General features: G+C 32.3%; 1 long non-coding RNA gene across 3 annotated transcripts in view; it reads left to right on the top strand.

Annotated features, from left to right (window-relative positions):
- The window catches only part of LOC118443326 (uncharacterized), a 20,681-nt gene extending 1,612 nt beyond the window's left edge, over window positions 1-19,069 (top strand). The window contains exons 3-5 of one of the 3 annotated variants that reach the window (XR_014982608.1): window positions 1-244; window positions 3,777-3,946; window positions 18,974-19,069. The exon at window positions 1-244 is cut by the window's left edge and continues 278 nt beyond it. This is a non-coding gene — a long non-coding RNA (uncharacterized LOC118443326). Of the gene's footprint in view, window positions 245-3,776; window positions 3,947-5,008; window positions 5,232-15,454; window positions 15,556-18,973 lie in introns of those variants that run through there. The other 2 variants (XR_014982609.1, XR_004838638.2) reach the window with 2 other exon arrangements.
- Window positions 19,070-21,493: the final 2,424 nt, after the last annotated feature.

Raw genomic sequence — 21,493 nt, 5'->3', positions numbered from 1 at the left:
AATGAGGTGGGAAGAGAGGTAGTGAGTGAGAGTGAGCAGACGCCACAGCAGCATTCAATAGATACGCGTACGCGAGTTAAAAGCGATAATTTCACGAGAACGTATGTACTTTCGTGTATAGATATTCTCTGAATGTGAATATTAAACGAACGAATCGGCTCGGATGGCCGTTAATTAATTGCAAATTCTTTCGTTTCGATCCTAATTACAAAACGCCATTCATATTTTCCTGATTTGGATGAATGTGAGTTGAGCCGATATCTTCTTTTTACATCAAATGATTTTTCGAGGATCGAAAATGTCACGCAATGATAAATTAAAAATATATTCATTATTTGAAATGTACGATAGAGAAATATATATATATATATATATATATATATATATATATATGTATTACTTATAATTACTTTTCGTTAACGAATCGTTTGGATTTCATTGTTAGATCAATTTATATTAAAATTATGTCGCATTTTCAATTAAAAAAAAAAAAAAAAAAAAAAATTTAACTAATTTCTTTTTTCATCATTATTATAATATTTTACGAGATAATATAGAAATATATTCTGTTTGGAAAATAACTTTATTAAATATACATGTGTATAAATTTGTACCTGAAGGTTTTTATTTTGTAATTGGTGAAAGCACAGTATGATCATGCTACTTGATAGTGACGCTTACAAATGATAAATATTCATTTTCTACAATAACAGACCTAAAAGTATAAAGATATACACTAGTAACTTTGATGTTTTACGTACAGAATATTTATTTTGGGATGAGAGAGGGAGAGAAAGAGAGAGAGAGAGAGAAAGAGAGAAAGAGAGAGAGAGACAGAGAAAGAGAGAGAATTCGTCCTTATACTCTTGAAAAACATAAACATACTATCTATTTGTCGAAAATAAATATGAACGTGGTTATTGCGGATTTATTTACTTTTTTTTTAGTGCTCTTACCAATCGATCCCTATTATAATACGATGGAAGAGTCAGTGAAAAGAGAGAGAGAGAGAGAGAGAGAGAGAGAGAGAGAGGGGAAGGAGAGATAGAAAGATAGTGAAAAGTTTTAGTACGATGTGGAAAGCACGGAACGTCGCACACGTCGATTATATCTATACTTTTCTCGTTTCGCTTCCACTATCACGCTTCTATTATAATTACTCGAGCATTTATGCAAATGCGTAACTAATAATAAACGAGCGATGCGTATTCATTGAAATGTTATTAGACTTAATGGACGGCCGTTAGACAGAGTTATAGCATAGTACGAAATAAATTCTTGTATAACATGTACGAGCAAATGGAAAGAGAAAGAAAACGCAGGGAGAAAGAGAAGGAGATAGTTATAGAGAGGGGAAGTAGTTGGAAAGGGGATGAGTGGGGTTGCTTGCGAGTAAGGGTGACTAGTGGTGGAAGAGTACACGACTCGTACGTATAACCAGACTAGCGTTGGCATTCAACGAGAATGACAATGCACACTCCGCTGCACTTGCTGCTTAATGTCATCCTCAAGCCGTGCCTAGTATCATTAGTACACGCGTACATGCTTCTATCTCAACACGAGCGCGCACGTACGTCTTCGTGTGTCCCAGAGTTTCTGTCGTAGCATTCGTGCTACGAGTGTGATATAGAAAGAGAGAACTACGCCGATGACGACGAGGCTTGATATCACTTCATGGATACAATGGCAGTGTAGCGACACACGGCACACCGTTTGCCTCTTGTTGTTCTCCCATACAAGTTTTTCTACATGCTGAACGTAACGCCGCTAGTACGTTGTCCGAGGAACTGTTTTTCTCTTTTCAATGAATGCAGCTAAATCGAAAGAAAAAAAAAAAAAAAAAAAAAAAAAAAGATCTAACGAACGATTTCCTAATAAATTGAAATCGAATTTATAGTTAATTCTGTTTTTTTTGTTTTTTTTTTGTTTTTTTTTCTTTTTTCTTTCTTTCTTTCGATCGATAATATATTTTATTTGATATCTATTTCTTTTATATCCTTTCTCATTTATTTTACGATCGATTCTGTCGAATGAATTATAAGTTAATCCAGCATCGATTATATCAAAATAAGAAATTCTATTCTTCTTTAATTTTTAAATATTTTCCGTATAAAAAATTCTCAATTAACATCAGACCGAGATCGACTTATGGAGATTTTCTTTGAGATCTAATTCGAAAATAATTCGAACCTTTTCTATTCGAATCGAAGATCCAACGAATTTATTTCTTTTTCTCTTCTTTATCAAGATAAATGGGGATAGGTGTATATAGAACGAAGAGGGAGCAAATCAATTTAATCTGATTAATTAACATTTTAATGTTTATTCTGTCTATTTATCTATCTAATTCGTAGCTCGTGTTCGACTTTTCGATTTAACCGTCATTGTGTTTATCTATTATGAAGGTTAAATTTGTTGTAAGAGTAATTTTCGAGATAATAGAAACTAACATTCGCTCGTATGGATGGTAAATAATGGAAAAGTTCTTCCTTGATACAAGTAAATATAAGGATAAAGAAAGTATGTGTGATCTTACTCGACATGCCTCTCTTTGCCTTGTCCAACTTTTTTTTTTGGAGACAAATAAGTACATCGTCGGTTTCTACCCAGGGAAAGCTGACGTCTTGTTCAAGTCTAGTCACGTCACATTGGTGTACATACGGTGTACGCCATGTACGAAGTGACTTGTCCGACTAGAAACTGCCTGCACTACTTAGCTCTGCCGCGTCACAGCATCGATCCGCAACTCTCGTTTCCCCTTCTCATCCACCCTCTTTCTCTCTCTCCCTCTCTCTCTCTCTCTCTCTTTCTCTCTTTCACCTTTGACCGAGTATTACGATCTTCGTTTCGTTTTATTTCCTACTTGAATCTCACAAGAGCAGAAAGTCGTCGAATTAAATGAAATCCAACCTTAAGGAGCAACTTTACGACATCGTTACGTATACAATCGACTAACAAATTATTTCACAGGGGGTTTTATTTTTCTCTTTTTTTTCTTTTTCTTTTTTTTTCTTTTTTTTTTTTTCTTTCTTTTTTTTCTTTTCGCTCGATTCGAGAGAAAGACGTTAAAAGTAAATACGGTACGTCTAATATCAAAGAAATTACGGTAAATACGATAACTAATTTCTTTATCTTTTTCTCTCTCTATTACATACCGTTTGTTACTTATGCTGTCATTGTCTATAAACCGATTAAACGATTAAACTCACATCCGTGACGGACGTCCATCTACAAGTTCGGCCCGATACGATACACGTTCGACCGTTTATACGTTTACAACATTGACTGTTTTGCGAGTGTATAAAGTAGTAGCAGCGTACGTAGTTAAAGATAGGAATATCGAACGCATGAAAGCTACCGGTGAATGAAAAAAAGGAAAGAGATAACAAAAATTGCAAACGAGAAAAGAGAAAGAGAGAGAGAAAGAGAGAACCAGATTCGCGATTCAATTCGTCGAGATTCGCGAATAGTCAGGTCCACTTTCCTGCCGGGTCCATGGAGTATAATATCAAAGCGATGGCAAAACGGATCGAAGTTACGTTCGTTTTTGAACGAAACTTGAGTGCTCAACTAACAGAGCAGGAAAGAGAAAAAAAGAGAGAGAGAGAGAGAGAGAGAAGACGAGAGAAGAGGAAGGAAGAAATGGAAAAAGGCGAAAGAGCAGATAAATTCGTAAAGATTAACCGACTGTATGCGATTAAAGGTTCGAGAACGAAAACGAGTGCAATAGAATACGGAAAATATTCGTAAACGTATAATATTTTTCGATGTTGCAGTTCAATGAAAAAGAAAGAAAGAAAAAGAAAGAGAAAGAGAGAGGGAAAGGGGGAGAGAGAGAGAACAATGAACGAGAGCAAACAAAGCTGCTGGAAACAACGAACCTTGTGACAGGTTTACGGAAAGTTACGCAAAACCATCGCCGAAAGCATCCGGAGGCATGTCTGCGGTAAGTAGTCAAGCAAGATGTTGTTATTCAATTTTGCATTCATTACACAAAAGACAACAGGTTTACGATTCCTGCAAGCTATTCTAGTTATTCTTCGTCGTTACATAGTGTCTCGTTACTTTACCTTCGAAACTACCAACGCCGATATTTACTATCGACGAAAACTTTATATCTTTTCTATCTTATTTTCTTTATCTCTATTTCTCTTTCTCTATTATTCTTCCTCTATCTATTTATCTCTACGTCTGTATCTTTTTTACTCTCTCTTATAACAGTGACGGGATTCTTAACTATCGTCATCTTATCTCTCTCTTTCTCTTTCTTTCTCTCTCTCTCTCTCTCTCTCTCTCTTTCTCTCTCTCTCTCTCTTTGCCGTATACGAAACATAAAACATAATAGGAGAAAGATAAGAATGATATCAAAATTTTCTTCCCCTAATACTTCTTCCCACATAATTTTATTCTTGCGATTAAAAACGAAGAGAATTACAATTCGGTAGTTGGAGCGATTTTTATTTTTATTTTATCCAAATGAGATAATTAATAAGGTCATTTTTATAAAGGAAGAAAAAGAGAAAGAGAGATGTTAAATATATAATGGATTAAAATGGAATTTTCTTAATCGTTAAACATGTCGATCGTTAGAAAATAATTTTTGTCGTTTTATTAGAATTTTAAAATATAGAAAAAAAAAAATACGATTAAATAAAATATAACAATTTCGTATAAGCGTAGAAAAGCCAATCGGTAAAAATGGTAAAGGGTAAAAACGTCACTGTTACGTTCCGATCGTTTTTCGATTACCGATACATCGGAGATTTTTAAAAGTATACGATCGATGCACTCTCGTAAAGACCGACGCTCGGAAGAATCGATAATCGTTTTATCCAGCCCGCTTAGCCCGTTGACCAATTGAGCGAGATACGTTGACGTGGCATATAAAATCTGTTTCCCCGGGAACTGTCCTTGCGAAAAATTCTTCGTCAGGCTCTTCCGAGGGACCACGTCGTGTTTCTTTTTTCCTTTTTTCCGTGTGTCGCTACTTCCATCTGATTTTTTCCAGATCAGCGATCCACTTTCATGCTGGACATGATTTGAAACTGAATATAAGAGGAGGAAAAAAAAACGATCCGACGAAATAATATCATTATGTAGATCGATCGTTTAACCATTGATTCGAACGCCTATGGCAACATTTTATAATATTAAAAAATGAAAAAAATCATCCTGCGAAATTTCGACAGATTCATCGTTCCAAAACGTTTTCACTTGAAAAAGTTTTGTAAATTGACACCCTCATTGTTCCAATATGCACATTTATAAAAAAGAAAAAAAAAATCGTTTATTTAATCGAACAATAAGTGACATTCTTAATAAGAATCTTTCGAATTCTATGTCTCATTTATTCGCATTGAATTATGCACTCCGATATTCTTTCTAATAAAAATAAAAGAATTATACGGAAAGTCCTTTATATCCCTTCTCTTTTCTCTCTCTCTCTCTCTCTCTTTCTCTGTTTCTGTCTCTCTCTCTCTCTCTCTCTTTATTTCACCCTCACTTCCAATCTCTTGTGCTCTTATTTTCGGACAAAAATTCATCTCGGAATAATAGCACAGTCGTATACGAACAGCAAATCTGATTTGACCCACAAATTTGAAGAGAGGGTGAGTTCTGGGAGATACAGAGAACGAGAGAGAGAGAGAGAGAGAGAGAGAGATAGGGGAAAATAGCTCGTTCGTTCAATGTATAATCGATAGTACCGAATTACGTTATAGTTGGAAAAGTGCATCGCTCCCGGTGCATTCGCGGCAATTCATGTGTAATGATTTCATCGATTATGCTATATGTGCTCTCCATTTTTTCCCCTTACCCTGTTTTAATATTCTCTATACACCGTACAGCATGGGATATTAAGGTATGGTCAATTAGTAAGATTAACGATCGTTGATTTGTCTCTTTGATCGTTACATCGAATTTCGTACGATTAAGATACTTTTGATGCATTATATTTTTCTTTAAATCTCATTAATTGACATTTAAAATGAAAATTCAGATAGGAAGGAATTTGTGGAATTTAAATATCTTTTTATTTTTTATTTTTTTTTTTTTAACGTACTAAACTTTTCTTCAAATCTTATTAATTGATATTCAAAATGAAAATTCGAATAGGAAGGAATTTAGGGAATTTAAATAATCTCAATCTTTTGTATTATATATAAATGACCGTAAAATCAAAAGCTCTTAACGGAGTCTTTATTAAAGCCTATTAAATACGTCAAATAAAAGCTTCGTTTATTTTCTTTTTATTTGATTTTTCTTTTTTTTTTTTTTATATATTCATTCAAATATTTGCGAGATAAAAAAAATAACAGAAGCACAAAAAAAGAAAATTCCTTTTTCGCCCATTATTTACGAGATTTTTTTCTTTCCCTCTTTCTCTCTGTTTTTTTTTCTTACCCTCCCCCCTCATCATTTTATTAAATAATTAATTCTATAGATCATTGCGTTTAATATATCATCGTTCCTTTAATTAATTTGCTTCGTTGTTAATTTTCGTGGCCATACGACACTTCAATAATTTAAACAACGGCAACATGAACGTTCTCTGCCATATATACTCCAGACAATTTTTAACATTACCTCGTCGAGACAAACATAATATAGCGATGTAAATGTTGACCAAATTTGTGTCGAAACCAGAAACGCGGTAGTTTCCATGCGTTCGACTAGAAATCAAGAAAAAGCTAAGAGTACAAACAAGCGAAGAAGAGAGTCCGTAAAAGAAAAAGGAAAGAAAGGGGAAGGAAAGTCTTACAGAGACGGTGAACCATCGAACAATATTCTACAATACTTTACGAGTCGTGGAACTTTAAATAATTCTATTGATAGCGATGAGAAAAACGTTGTATATCGATCGATGAAAAGTGAAGAAGAAAAAAGAAGTGAAGGAAGAAAAGCAAAAGAAAAAAAAACAAAAAAAAAAAAAAACAAAAAAAGAAAAAATAAGAAAAGGGATGAAAATCCATATGAAAGTTATTATTCTTAAATACGAGGTAAATACTTATGTAAATGAAGTAAAAAAAAAAAAAAAAAAAAAAGGAGTATACGATAAGAGTGTAAGAAGAGACGTTATAATATACGAAAAAATCGGCATACGCTATTAATAAGTGCATTATTCTTTCGAGCTTACATCGAGTAGTTTTCCTTTAATTTCGAGCTTCACCATGACACTCCCCGAAGTCTTTTGATATAAACGAACAACGAGATTCTTCTCTTTTCCCTCTATTTCTACTTTTAACTCAAAGAACGCGCGATAATGCAACATTGAAAGGTAATAGTGACGATAACAATAACATATTTTTGTAGCAACCGCTAAAAATAGAATGGACAAAGAAGGGCAAAAGACGGACGTTACGCCCATACGAACGTTGTTTTTAAGGACAAAGTAAACCTTTCGTAGGCACCCGATAGAAAAGCATCTTTGTATTTTTCCCGCTTCCAGAATCGAGTAAACGACGAAGAGGGAACGATGGTGGTAGCAATGCGTTACTCTCTCTCTCTCTCTCTCTTTCTCTCTCTCTTTCTCTCTTTCTTCTTTTCTTTGGCTATTCTTTTGATTCGTCCCGTCTCTTCTTCAGTCTTTTCGACCCTACAAAGGAGAGAGTTTGTATTCACAGAACGGTGTGTGCATCGCGTTACATACGCATCCCAAGCGATGTGTAAATGTAAAGGGGGATCTAAGGGGAAACTATGAGAAAAACTCACTAGATACCCAAGGGAAGACGCCCAAACATCGCCACAACCTTGCGATGCACCAGGGAAACTCTCTTTCCCTTTAACTCTCTCTCTGTCTCTCTCTCTCTCTCTCTCTCTCGCTCTTTTTCTCTCTCTTCTTGTCTCCCTTGCTCTCGAGTTTCCAAACAGGAGAAAGAGAGAAGGCGAATTGCCAAAGAGGAGACGCCCGAGAGATAGAGAGAGGGTGGCTCGAACCTTCGAAACGACGTCGTCGCTCGAACGACTGACCCGACCTTTAAGCTATCTCCGTAATTCGCTCCTGAAACGAAGCGGCGATCCCTTCGTCGAAGAAATGTCGCCTTTGTACCCGAACGTTTATACTATCCTCTACGATGACATCCCTCTCGATTTGCCAACGGGCAATACGATATCTTGATTTTCTCTCGCTAAAATTAAATTGCTGTAAGTGCCGTGTTATTCGAAACTACCGTCCACTTTTCCATCTTTTACTAACATTATCTCTCCCTTTTCCTCCCTCCCCCCATACCCCCTTCCTACTGCCCTACCCCTCCCCCTCCTTCCTCGCAATGCCACCATCTACAAAATTTTCTGCGTATGTGATTGAAACTTGAGAACTTTTATTACTTTTTCGAATATCCCGTAAAAATGTTTAATTCAGATCGAAAGGAAACGAAAAAGAAGAAAGGAAAGAGAAAAAAAAAAAAAGAAAAAAGAACAGAAGTCCCACGAAATATCTTTTTGTAGGGCAAGCATTTAATCCTTTGGTCTCGGTAATATTTTTAAATATGAGCGTAATACTTTCCCCTAGTTTTTTTACCATCTCTTTCCTCTTCACAATTTTTATCCTCTTTTTACTTTTCATTTTGGGGTTGACTATAAACGTTCCGCATAGCAGATTAGCCGCCGGTGAAAAGTGTTGCGTTTAAAGTGTAATCCAGATCTGCCCTCGCTCGAGTTTCGAAAACTTTCGCTCTCGTTACCCCCTTCCCTCTTCATTCTTCTAGCACTCTTTATTGCTTTATCCCTTTGTTCCAGTTAAGTTGCTCGATAAAGCAGCGTTCAACCGTACCTAGCCCTTTCTCTCTCTTTCGTCCTTTTTATTCGGTTACTCTATGGCTCACTTAAGTCCAACCCTCTGTTCTCTACCTATTTGTCTCTTCTTCTCTTTCTCTCTATATCTCTTACTCTATTTCTATCTCTTTAATCTTACTATATCTACCAACTCTTCCGAAAGATATTCTTTGGCATTTGCTTAATTTCTTAAAGTTCTCTTTCTTCTATGTTATATCCATGGTGGTGGAAGCTTTGTTTCCAAGTCGACCCTCTTCCAAAATTGCACGTAAACTCGCGATCTTCGTCTAGGTTCTTCGAAGGTCTCGGGTTAAATAGCCTTGGCATGCCACGATCATTTTATCCATACAATATCATCATTTGAACGCATTCCTTCTTCTTCATTTTACATCCAAAGATAATAGAAAATAACATTGTGAAATTTTCATGCAGCGTAATTATTGAAAAAAAAAGAAAAATAAAAAAGAAAAAAAAAATCCAACGCCATTATTCCCATTATCGTATTTGATCTTTTGTTTTGATGATAAAATAAATAGCACTTAATTTCTATTCGAATTCATTGTTTCAAAGACAGAAATATATACGTTACTCAAGTTCAGATGATAAGTTATTTGTCGTTAATTTCTATATGATTCATATATATCATATTTCTTTATGATTATTAATCCTTATCACTCTAAACTGCAGTAATAATCCTAATAATATATTCTTTGTTTCCGACATTTATTTTTACGGAACATTTATGAACATTCTTACTACTAAAGAACCATCTTAAAAATTATATCCATAGCATGTAAATATTCATGAAATTTATTTGTGGTTAGCTAATAAACATGCTATAATATTTTTCGAGTGATAAAGAGTTTAAATTAACAGTAATTTCTTGCTACGAATAATCTCGCAACAATGGAAGATTTTTTTTTCCGTTCGACCACGAATGATCGTAAAATCAACGTTCGTTCGTATGACACTAATAACATTTATTTGATATCGATATCAACTTCTGGCTTTTTGCCAGAGAGTGTCTCGAATTTTTCGATGACCATTTCGATGAGAAAAACGAGGTAACGAACGAATTCACAGCACAACCTGATAAGAGTAAAGAATTCTCACAGTAGCGAATGCAACTCACACCATATCGAGTTTCGTGTCTTTTAATCGTGCGACGTTTATTCCAAGCGAAACCACCTCGGCAAGGTATATAATGTAGGAATGCTCAAAGAGAGGATGGTTAACACGATGGTAGTGGTAAAAAGTGGAGGTAGGAATGAGGATGGGATAGCTTACCGATGCTAGTTGAAATTTTAACGAACGTCCAACTTCTTGAGGGCACAGACGATCGACTATCGTCTACTCTATCTTTTTGCTTGCTTTTTAGAAACACGTTGCTGAGATATTATCTTCTCTCTCTCTCTCTCTCTCTTTTTCCTCTCTCTATCTATCTATCTTTCTCTCTCTCTCTCTTTCCATCGTTTGCTTTACGTCCAACATCCGCACTCAATGACAGCAACGATGGAGCTCGCGGCAAGTCAAGAGTACCGAGTCGTGAGACGTGCTTCGAATATACTAAGAAGATTCATTTACAATCTGCCGACTGATAAGAATTTAATGGCATATTAACATAAGTCAAGCTGATACTAGACGTCAATTACTAGTCAACCAGGAAATGATATATCTTTTTTTGTGCCTGGACATTATCTCTGGAGAAAGGTTTAAGTATGTGATTAAAATGGATAGACCTTAATGCTTCCATTTATATGATCTTGAAATATCGAAGAAAAAACAAATAAAATTTTTAATAATCGACTCAGATATCATTTATTTATTGCTTAATTTGTCTAATGTCTTGTCCGCATTCATTCTTATTATTTCTTTATTTTTTTTTTCTTCGTTAATTACTTATGCAACTGTATGCAAATGAATTGTAATTAATTTACTTTCACATCAAAAATTGGATATATAGTAGTATAGTGAGTAGCGATATATATATATATATATATATATATATATATATATATATATTTTTATTTGATAAAGATAATGATTTTACGAAAAATTAGTACCTTAAAAGATGATAACTTTTCAGGCATATTCATTTATGGATTTGTTAAATTCTAAAGTATATTAAATGAACCATTAACTGTTGTTATGGTGAGTTACTTTGTACTTAATATTGTTAGAAAACAAAGTTTTATACGACTGATGGCAAAGTCTTCTAATATACACTTAAGCAATTACCATTTCACTTAAAATAATTACATTCTACATCACTAAAGTGAAATGTTATTTTACTTGGCAATAGATATCAACTAATCCCGTCTATAGTGTGGGTTGATTCGAGAAATTAATGAGCGCGTTAGTTTGAATTTTACGATACAAGGTAGGTACGCGCTAAATCGTAATTCGTTTGCAACGTGAATCGCGGCGAATGTTCGCGAGTAGTAAGTGTCAACCGTTTAGTAAAGAGAGAGAGAGAGAGAAAGAGAGAGAGAGAGATAAAGAGATAGATAGATAGATAGAGAGAGAGAGAGAGAGAGAGAGAGAGAGAGAAAATACAGGAAACTATATCCAGTGGCTGCACCTGTGCGCGTTTCAGTTAACTCACTTCCAGAGCTTCTACTACGACACGAGCAGAATAACTTATAAACTGTCTTCCAAATGTGTTGTCTGAGGATAGGTCAATTTTCTAGCATTATATGCTCCGCGGCATGCATATTACGACAGATATTCAAGAATTTTGTACTATCTACTGGTATAAACAAATCACCTTAACAAATCACCGCTGAAAAAGTATCCACTTGGGATTTAAATAATATTATCCAAATTGAAAATAATTTAGGAATTTTAATAAATCAATTTTTACAAAAATGGTCCAAATCGATGAATCAATATCGATTGTTAACAAGTGCAATTCCCCGAACGAGCTTTTCGAGACATTATAAAAAGGTCAGGATGTTTTTTATTTAATATGTAGATTAGACAATTATTAATGAATTTGATAGACTTATTGTAGATGATCATCATAATTGTAAGTCCTTTATTTGACAATTCACAAATACGTATTTTTACTTTTCTTTTTGCACGCTATAAGAATAAATTAAAGTATCCTTTATTTAATTTCTTTTCTCTTTTTTTTTTTTTTCTTTCTTTTTCTTTTTTGTAACGACGAACGACCTTTGGAAAAATTGTTCTCGACGTTTTTCGTGCCAACGAGTTGAGTTGAATTACGGTACAGTTAAATTTAAGCGTGGTTAAACGGAGAACTGTAGGACGCGAAAGAGAGGGAGAGTGAGACAGAGAGAGACAGAGAGAGAGAGAGAGAGAGTGAGAGAGAGAGAGAGAAAGGGAAAAAGAGAGAGACAGCGACGAATAGCTCGAAATCGAGTGGAAAGTATGAAGGCATTTAGTACAACCGATACGTAGAAATTGTATTCGATGCAACTAGAACCGCTCTGCAGTCAATCCACTTACAGCATTTAGATCGTACACTACGGTAGGAAACACTTATTAACCATCCACCTCCGTTTTGTGTTCATTGTTCTACGTAGCGAGAGGGTAGCCAGTGTTCTGGAACCTAATAAAACTCATATCTCTTCCGTCTCTCTTCTCCCTCGAGCCACCATTTTCTCTCTCCCCCTCTCTCTCTCTCACCCTCTCTCTCTCTCTCTTTTTAAGCCACCCCTTATTCCATCTCACTCGTGCTTACACTCATTCTCTTTTTCTCTTTCACTCTTTCTCTCTTTCTCTTTTCGCCTTTCTCATTCTCTCGTGGCTCATAGCTCGACAACGACTGCATGGCCATTTTCTAGATACGCTTCACGAGGTAACTCGATTTTCCCGGAATTTTGCATGACAAAATCGCATATTATTTCGTAGAAGATTCGTTAGTAAAACTCTTATCTTTTCTCCACCCTTGCGCTACCGTACGTACCTCTTTGTTCCTCTATCTCTCTCATATTCACCTGTATTCACATTTTTACATCTCTTTCCACTTCTCTTTTCTATGTTTGAACGTCTTATCCGGACTGAACGGTATCTGATTCACTTTCTATTAATTTTTCTCTTTACTTTTTTCTTTTTTTTCCTTTTTTTCCTTTTTTTCTTTTGCGAGAAACGATTACGCGACTTGATTATTAAATTTCTTTAAACAGATGTCAAGGACGGATAAGAATCGTTAACGTAAAGGACAAAAAGAAAATTAAAGCGATCTTATTTGAAAATTTAAATGTAATAACGTGTTCAAATTAAAAATATAAAATCAAAAGAACATGCAGTTTTAATGATTTTACGTGAGAATATAAATGAATTCATTTTTGATTTGATAATTAAATAAATCCTATATTAAAAAAAAAAAAAAAAAAAAAAAAAGAAAATAAATAAATATTTCTAATTATAAATATTATTTATAATAATATAATAATTTCCGATTTTATAAGAAAATATATTATTATGTATCATTATTGTAAACACGTTGTATTTACGTCCAATTTACATGGTCTAAAATTTGATCCTCTAGTTAGGAATCGATATCCTTATTAATCCTCTAATATACCTAAATCCTTGTAGGTATATACGTTTGATAAGACTACATAATTGGAGTGATTATCGTGGAATTAATGAAACCCTCGGTGGTGAATTTACGCATATAAGAGAAATAGAAAGAGAGCAAGAGTATGAGGGAGAATTTATGTAGGAGGTTGAATGCATAGAATTTAATCCTCGTGCATTTAATTACTAGAGAAAATTCGTTTGTCGTCGTCTCGCTTTTGCCGGATGACAAAGAAGTGAATCGACTCATTTGACTATGACAGGATTAATGAAGCAACCAGGACAATCTTTCCTTCGTCTGTTGTCTTACGAATTATAAAAGATAAGTAAAACTAATGAAAATTCGAACGGTGTTGCTATTATATTAGAATTCACCTGCGTCTCTCTTTTCATGACATTTACTTCCTTTCAAATGTCTTTCGTTAAATGAAAACGCAAATTAATCGATATTATTCAAAGAGAATTCTATTGGCGCGTAGCTTGCGTGTTATTAAATGAATATTTCTCAAAAAAAAAAAAAAAAAAAAAAAAAAAAGAAAAAAATATTTTTATTTCAAGTATATATAATATTATGATAAAGTTATCGAATGCGATTCTCTGATAGTTGTCACTCTCATAAATTCTTTTTAAATAGATCGTACGAATGAATGAGAATTGTATATATCTTTTTGGATAATGGACTATCGTTAAATTTTTTTAGAAAATAGATCCATAGACAATCTATTTGTAATGTTAATTTCTATTGTCTATTATTTCTCGTCGTGAGTATTTTTCATTTTAATATAAATATTTCTAGAACATGTATAATGTATTTTATATTCGTTCTATGTTTTTCGAGTTAACGTTATCAGAGAACCTTTAGTTTCGTACATTTTGTACATTTGATAATTTCGAATGAATATGTTAATATCGGTATAAGATGTATACTTGACTTGATAATTTTGTTTTGAGTATTTTTATTCATCCATATTTGTATTTGTTCTTTAGATTCTTTTTAATATTATTAATAATTTATTTCGTGTCTACGATGATCAGTCCAAAGATATTTGTAAGTTTTTTCCTTTTTTTCTTCTTCTTCTTTTACTTCTTCTTCTTTTTCTCCTTCTTCTTCTTATTATTATTATAGTATTATTATTATTATTAAACGAACAATTTGCGAGAGTGCAAGAGAAATTTTATTTCGCATTAGCAACACGTTGATCGAAACAGGAACAGCACCGACCCGTCACTTAACGAACAAAGCCCGACGTCAGCGTCGAATTAATCCTGTCGTCAGTAGGAATAGGGAAAAGGAAATGAATGAGCGAAAAAGAGAAAGAGAAAGAGAAAGAGAAACAGAGAGAGAGAGAGAGAGAGAGAGAAAAAAAGAAGGGAAAAAACCTGCTGAAGACAAAGCTTCGGCCGAATTCATTGACCTGTCAACGGTCCGTTGATAGAGGGAAAAGTTATTTTCTCGACACCTTGTTCTCATTAAGCTTAAAACTACATACTATTGTAAGAAGAATAACGTGATATCATTTAACGTTTAATACTGCGTTTATTTTTTTTATAATGCTACACCTTGATGCGCACATTGTAAAAAACAATGTTGATGCTTTTGACACGAATTTCTCAGAAAATATTGAATATCTTTTTTATACCATAATGTGATACACTTTTATCCATTTCTACGATCCTTTTTTTTTCTGCCTTGTATCACAAAGTGTAAAAAATTTTTATAACGACACAATCAATTTGATACTTTTTGTAATCTTTTGAAATATGTTGCAATAGTGAAAGAAAAAAAAAAGAAAAAAGAAAAAAACAAAAAAGAAACAAAAGAAAAAATGGAAAAAAGATATAAGGTAAATATGAATAAACTATTAGGTGGACCGGAAAGTAATGTCGTTTCTGCGCATGTCGATATTTCATTGTAATTAAAAATAAAAACTTGTTAAAAATTTATTCGTTTGAATTTAATTTAAGATAGCGACATTACTTTCCGGTCCACCTAATATTTATCAATTTAAATCTATGTCCTAAAATAATTGTCACTTTTTACAAAATTTTCCGCGTACTGATTTATCTGGAAAGATCACGTTTCTTCTCGTTGACAAAACCTTATCCAGCGGTAAATACGGTAAGCGTGTTGCAGACAGCGAGTCGACCTTACATGGGTCAAGAGTCGTGCAAAGCCCATCCATTAGCGTCAGTACGGTCCAGGTGAGAGAAAGACGAAGCGATTTTACGGATAAGGTCATGGACGGAAAGCACCGAGTTTCCCTTTACTCTCGTAAAGCTTGAAAGAAAGAGAGAGAGAGAGAGAGAGAGAGAGAAAGGGAAAGAGAGACAGAAAACATAAAATGGCCTACGAGACTCCTGTTACGAGATCCCTCGAGCTCGGTCACACCACCATTCGTTGTTTTCCTCGGCGTAATCAATGAGAACGTTTCGGCCTTTTCGACCATCCTACGAAACGACATCGTATGTTCTTGGAGCCTCTTACGGGTCGACGATAAGTGCCAAGATCGTTTCTGCTTTTCGCACTTGTCTCCCTTTTGTGTTAAACATACAGCAAATGAGATTACGTAATACTTTACGGATATAGCGAAATATTAATTAATAATGGTTGATAGATCTTTTATATTCGAATATTATTTATTTCAAAACGAAATGATTTATATTTTATACGTCAATTTGTCGTACAATACTCTTAGAACTTTTTGAATACGATATAGGAAAAATGATAATGAAATTTAAAAGTATATAATTTTATTTAATCCTAATGAAATGATATTTATATTTATGAAAGAATAAATGTACATTATCTATTATAAAATCGTACAATGAATCTCAAAATAAACATAATTTAAATATGTACAAATAATTTTAAAGACAAGAAAGTTTATAAACTTTTTGTCCAATCAAATCGAAAAACTTTTAAGAGTCCATATTTCCAAAGTATCTTTCCTATCGCCGTAGGATAGTTAATAAGTATAATGTCTACTTAAATAGATAAAATAATGTCGTATGCATATAACATTAAAGAGTATAATTTTTGAATATAAATTCATTCGTGAATAATCTAATCTAATTTTTAAAAAAAATTCTATTTCAAAAGTCCATCCAATGAGTCAGATTTCCACAAGTTCACTCAAGTAATTAAATAAAAAGAGTACATTTAAACTGAATTTTGTTTTACGTTCTTATGACTTTCTATTCTGAATTTATAAACATTTGAAATTCTTCATTCATAATTTTATAATGAACAAGTGACATGAGTACGAGGAGTAGTAACTAAAATTAAAAAAAAAACAAAAAAAAAGAAAAAAAAAACTGTTTACGTCGGGAAATACCAAGCGCAGGAATTTCAGGAATTTATATAGGTCACCGTCCTATCCAACCGCTTTAAAGAAATTATGTAGGTTAGCAGGCGATCGCACTTTTCTTAATGTGGAAATATTTCCAGAATTAAAAATCGTAGAGATTTCAACAAAGGCCATTATAAATTAAAGAGTCTTTTCTATCTTCTGGCAATATTTTTAACAATGGTTAATAATTTTTTTATTAGAAATAACTGCTGAAATTAATTATTTTATAAACTGTCATCAGACCAGCGCATATATGCGTACGTGAATACATTTAACAAATTGTTATAAACGATACGTTGAAAATAATTTTGATAAATAATATTATATGAATTTAAATTAGAAAATTAGGATGCAAATAATAATACATTTTTCATTTAATAACGTTTTTTATTTTTCATTAAGATAAAATATTAATACACTTTAGTTAGTCGAGTCTCTGTTACGTTCCATTCCATCTCCTTCTCGGATTATTATTTTATTATAATTATTATTATTATTATTATTATTATTATTATTATTATTATTATTATTATTATCATACATACAAGAATTATGTATTCAGATCTGACCCTGAGTTTCACTAAGCTCCACGAGCGTATGCCAAGTATGGTTGAGGTCTATTTTATGTGGTTAGATCAAGGAATTTCCTCATAATATTATAAGTTTGCAGTATAACTACTTTTTGTGTTTGAGCATGTATAAATTAATTTATATCTATTTTCTTGATTTAATTTTTGAAATAATATCCATTAGGTGACATTATCAAAGGAATTATTTTGACTTATTCTAGTTTTCACAAATTTGTGATTTCAATTGTTAATAAAGCGTATTCATTTATATTATTTCTTCCTACTTCTGTTTTATGTTTGCGTTATTTATAATTGAAATTTCATTAAGATAGAGTAATTAATAGATTAAATAATCTGTCAATTAAATATGTTATACTTTTGGCTTTATAAATTAAATGTCTTAGGATTTTCTTTAGTAACGAACGTTGTATTTTTAATATTTACAAATTTAAGGTAATATTTCGTACTGAAAGTAAGAGAATTATTTACATCTGAAAAATTGCTACGTAAATTGTTAATGTCCAAAATGTTCTCATAATGAATATTTAAACGCGTTAAGTGTTTGACGTGAATTATCGTTTTTCGTTAGAAAAATTATGTTGTAGTGCTTTTTTCAATTTATCGAGAATAAGCGCAAACATTGATCGCTTTAAATTAAAACTCTTATTATTACTCGGATTTATATATAGCTCTTAACACGCTTTAAAGGAAAAAAAAAAAAAAAAAAAAAAACAAACAATTTTAATTTATTATTTCAATACAATTAAGATTTGAATTCGGAGTCGGTGCATTCGTCTAATATCAACAAAAACGAACTTTTGATTGACGTTGACTATTATTCAACTAATTTTCTTTCGTATTCCAACAAATAAACATCGAAGATCTCTCTTTGGAAATATATAAGATTAAAATATTAATATTACTGAGAATTTTATAATCAATTTAAACAATATATAATGTACATGAAATATAGTGAACTAATATTTAAACAATAAAACATTTGTTTAAACATTATTCGAAGTACGTATTTAAATATAAAATAGAATTAAATTAATATTTAAATAAAGTTATAATTCGAATGCTCGGTCATTGTATGTTAATACAAGTAATACATTACAGTACATAACAAGTAAACATCGTAGCACTCTCTTTCCAAATGGATAAGTTTGAATAAATCATATTTTCGATTATTTTAAAATTATTGAAATAATATAAAACGTGCGCGGAATACGATAATCTAATATTTAAACAGTAAGACATTTATTTAAACATTTTATAACTCGAAATACGCAAATATAAAATAGAATTAAATTAATATTTAAACAAAATAAAAATTCGATCGTCGTACATACGTTTACATAAACAAAATCAAACTTTTCACTGATTTTGATTCTTATCGAAACAATTTTCTTTTGTATTCCGACATTTAATCTAATATTTAAACAATTACAAATTTATTTAAACATTTCAAAGCTCGAAATACATGTTAAATAGAAAATAATTTCAATTGCGAAATAGAATAGATGTGAATTGTAGATAAGATATTACTTTAGAGTTTTTTTTTTATCTTCGTCAAAGTTTTTCATCATTTTGGAACACAAGATGCTGATCGTGTAATACCAACGAAAACTTATGAGTATGTTTTTTAATAAATATCAAAAATTTCAAATATTTTCAACAATTTTTCAAAATTACGATGTTAATAATAATTTTGTTCTTATTTTTTTATTTCAGAATATCGTCATAATTGTGTGTAAAGCTAAGGGAGAACTGAGTTTTACATTAAAAAAAAAAAAAAAAAAAAAAGAAAAAAAAAATACGAAAAGAGAAAATTCGCCAAGGAGAATCATCGTTGTTTGCCACAAATGGAAATTTCGATCAGAATAAGCAATTCATTTGCAGTTTTTTATTTCATTCAACGTTCTTCATCATCTTGGAGTAGGATGCTCATCGTACAAGAATAAGAAAGTCTTAAAGTAAGTATATTTGTATATCAAAGATATCTTTGATATTTTCAATTATTTCTTATTACAACAGTGATACTAATAATTTTTCTCTTTCATTGCAATCGCGCTCGTAACAATGAAGTAATCGAAAGTGTTTGTATCGTTAAAATAAAAACCAAAATGTCACGAAATACAAGCAGTATTTATTCCTTTTTGCGATATTAAGTGAACTTACATCGATTGCGTACAATACAGTTGTTAAAGTCAGTATTTATTCGCAAAGTTTTTGCTTTTATAAAAGTCATACAAACTATATTTATCAAAGACTTTAGAGTTTCGTGAAATAAATTCAGTGACCGTCCATTAATAAATAACTACCGCGTATTAGAGTCAGCGTATCATTGAAGAGGATTTCAACCAACTTCGATGTCGACTTATTACCTCATTTTCAACCATCTAGCAATCATCTACCCTCAATTTTGACCTACATCACGAACGAGTGTTTTCGAGCGACCTCAGAATTTCTTGAGTAGTAAGTGGATTTTTAAATTCCTTCAATCACTCAATCTAAAATAATTTCTTAAAGAAACTCATTGAAAACTTTTAATTATGTCTCTTTAATATTCTTATTATTTTTAATTGATCTTGTTTATTCTTATTTATGCTTTTCATTAAATTTGTTCTTTTTATATCGGAGAACTTTATATTTGACTTATCATGATAAAAAATCCAAAATGTGATATTCATATATTCAAATTCAAGTCCGAATATTCGGATACTTATTTCCGTACTTGGAATTATGAGTTATGTTCTAATCAATTTCTCTTACTTATTTCCGTACTTGGAATTATGAGTTATGTTCTAATCAATTTCGCTTTTTTTTTTACATTAGTAGAATATTTTTATAAATGAAATTTTTTATTTTCCTACTGACTATTAGAAGTTTCACGATCCGTGTAAGCGTTTCCAAAGGAAAGGTAGCGGAACAATTCGTTGGAAAAAAGTGAAAAGCCTTTGAACTGAATACCGTATAGTTCATAATTCGAAATCGGTCTGTGGTTTGCTCGCGATCATTCGTCTCTTTTGTTCCAGAATAGTCTTTTTCTCTTTCTTCTTCTTGTTATATCATGCTACTAATAAACTCAGCTTTTTCTCTGCTCGTTCAAACGAGATCGTGAAAGGTAAAGACTGTTTGCTTGGTCTTTGGCTTTCTTTCTACGAACATATATAATTTGACGTATACTGTATATTTCTTATATATATATATATATATATATATATATATATAAAATATAATACATAAATGTAGAGGTATACGTGAACGTATAAATACGTAGATATTTACGTGTATTTATGGAGATTATAAATATGTGTGGGCGCATTATAAAAAACCGACCATATTCCTCGACGACCAAAAGCATTTTCTCAACTGGCTCCTGTAAATAGAGATAAAAAAAAAGAGAGAGAAAGAGAGAGAGAGAGAGAGAGAGAGAGAGAGAGAGTACTTGCGGAGAAACGAATGAGATTGCGTAACTAAGATCTTAATGAGTAAGTCTTCCCTTTCAACTGCTCACTGCTAAAGGGAAATAAAAGATCGAGAAAGATCTTTTGAATAAATTTGCGGTACGCTGACGATGAAAGGCTAATGATGGTTTGTCATAAAATAAGTTCATTTCGGTTTTTATTCCTTGATATATAATAGATTATAGTTCTTTTTTCCTTTTTTTTTTGTTTTTTTTTTTTTTATTTTTATTTTTTATCGTTGCAGAGAATCGAGCTCATTGATCACTCACATTGTCAATTATCGTATTGCCATAGAAATCTTTCGCATACTCGTTAATATTGTCGCCAATATTTTTTAACGATCGATCAATTTTATCATTTGATCTTTCATTATTTATGGAGATATTAAACGTTTGTCAAAATTTTATCAATGTTTCTTTCAGTAATTGATGTTAAATAGAAATTCGAATTGAAAGCTTTCGAAATGATCACAATCCGTTATAATATAACATTTAACGATGAAACAGTGAGTAAGAAAGGGAGAAATGTATGAAGGAAAAGGGAAGTTTCTTGCTATAGTGTTGAAGAATTCCCCACGTGCTCTTAACTATAGCACACTTCATAACGAGGGCCCTAACGATCCGAAGTGGCTTGAACTCAGTTTAATCCGCACTTAACTCTCGTACGAAATACCTACGTACATACATATGTACGTACGTACGTACGTACGCTCTTGCGGTTCTACAAGATATGTTTCGCCTCGTAATTTCGCTTGGTATGCCATTGAGAAAATTAGAGAATCACG

This window comes from Vespa mandarinia, chromosome 9, assembly GCF_050613455.1.
Source record: "Vespa mandarinia isolate Hongniang chromosome 9, ASM5061345v1, whole genome shotgun sequence".
Taxonomy (NCBI): domain Eukaryota; kingdom Metazoa; phylum Arthropoda; class Insecta; order Hymenoptera; family Vespidae; genus Vespa; species Vespa mandarinia.
The sequence above is the reverse complement of the archived record's forward strand: the minus strand, read 5'-3'. Positions and strand labels throughout refer to the sequence as shown.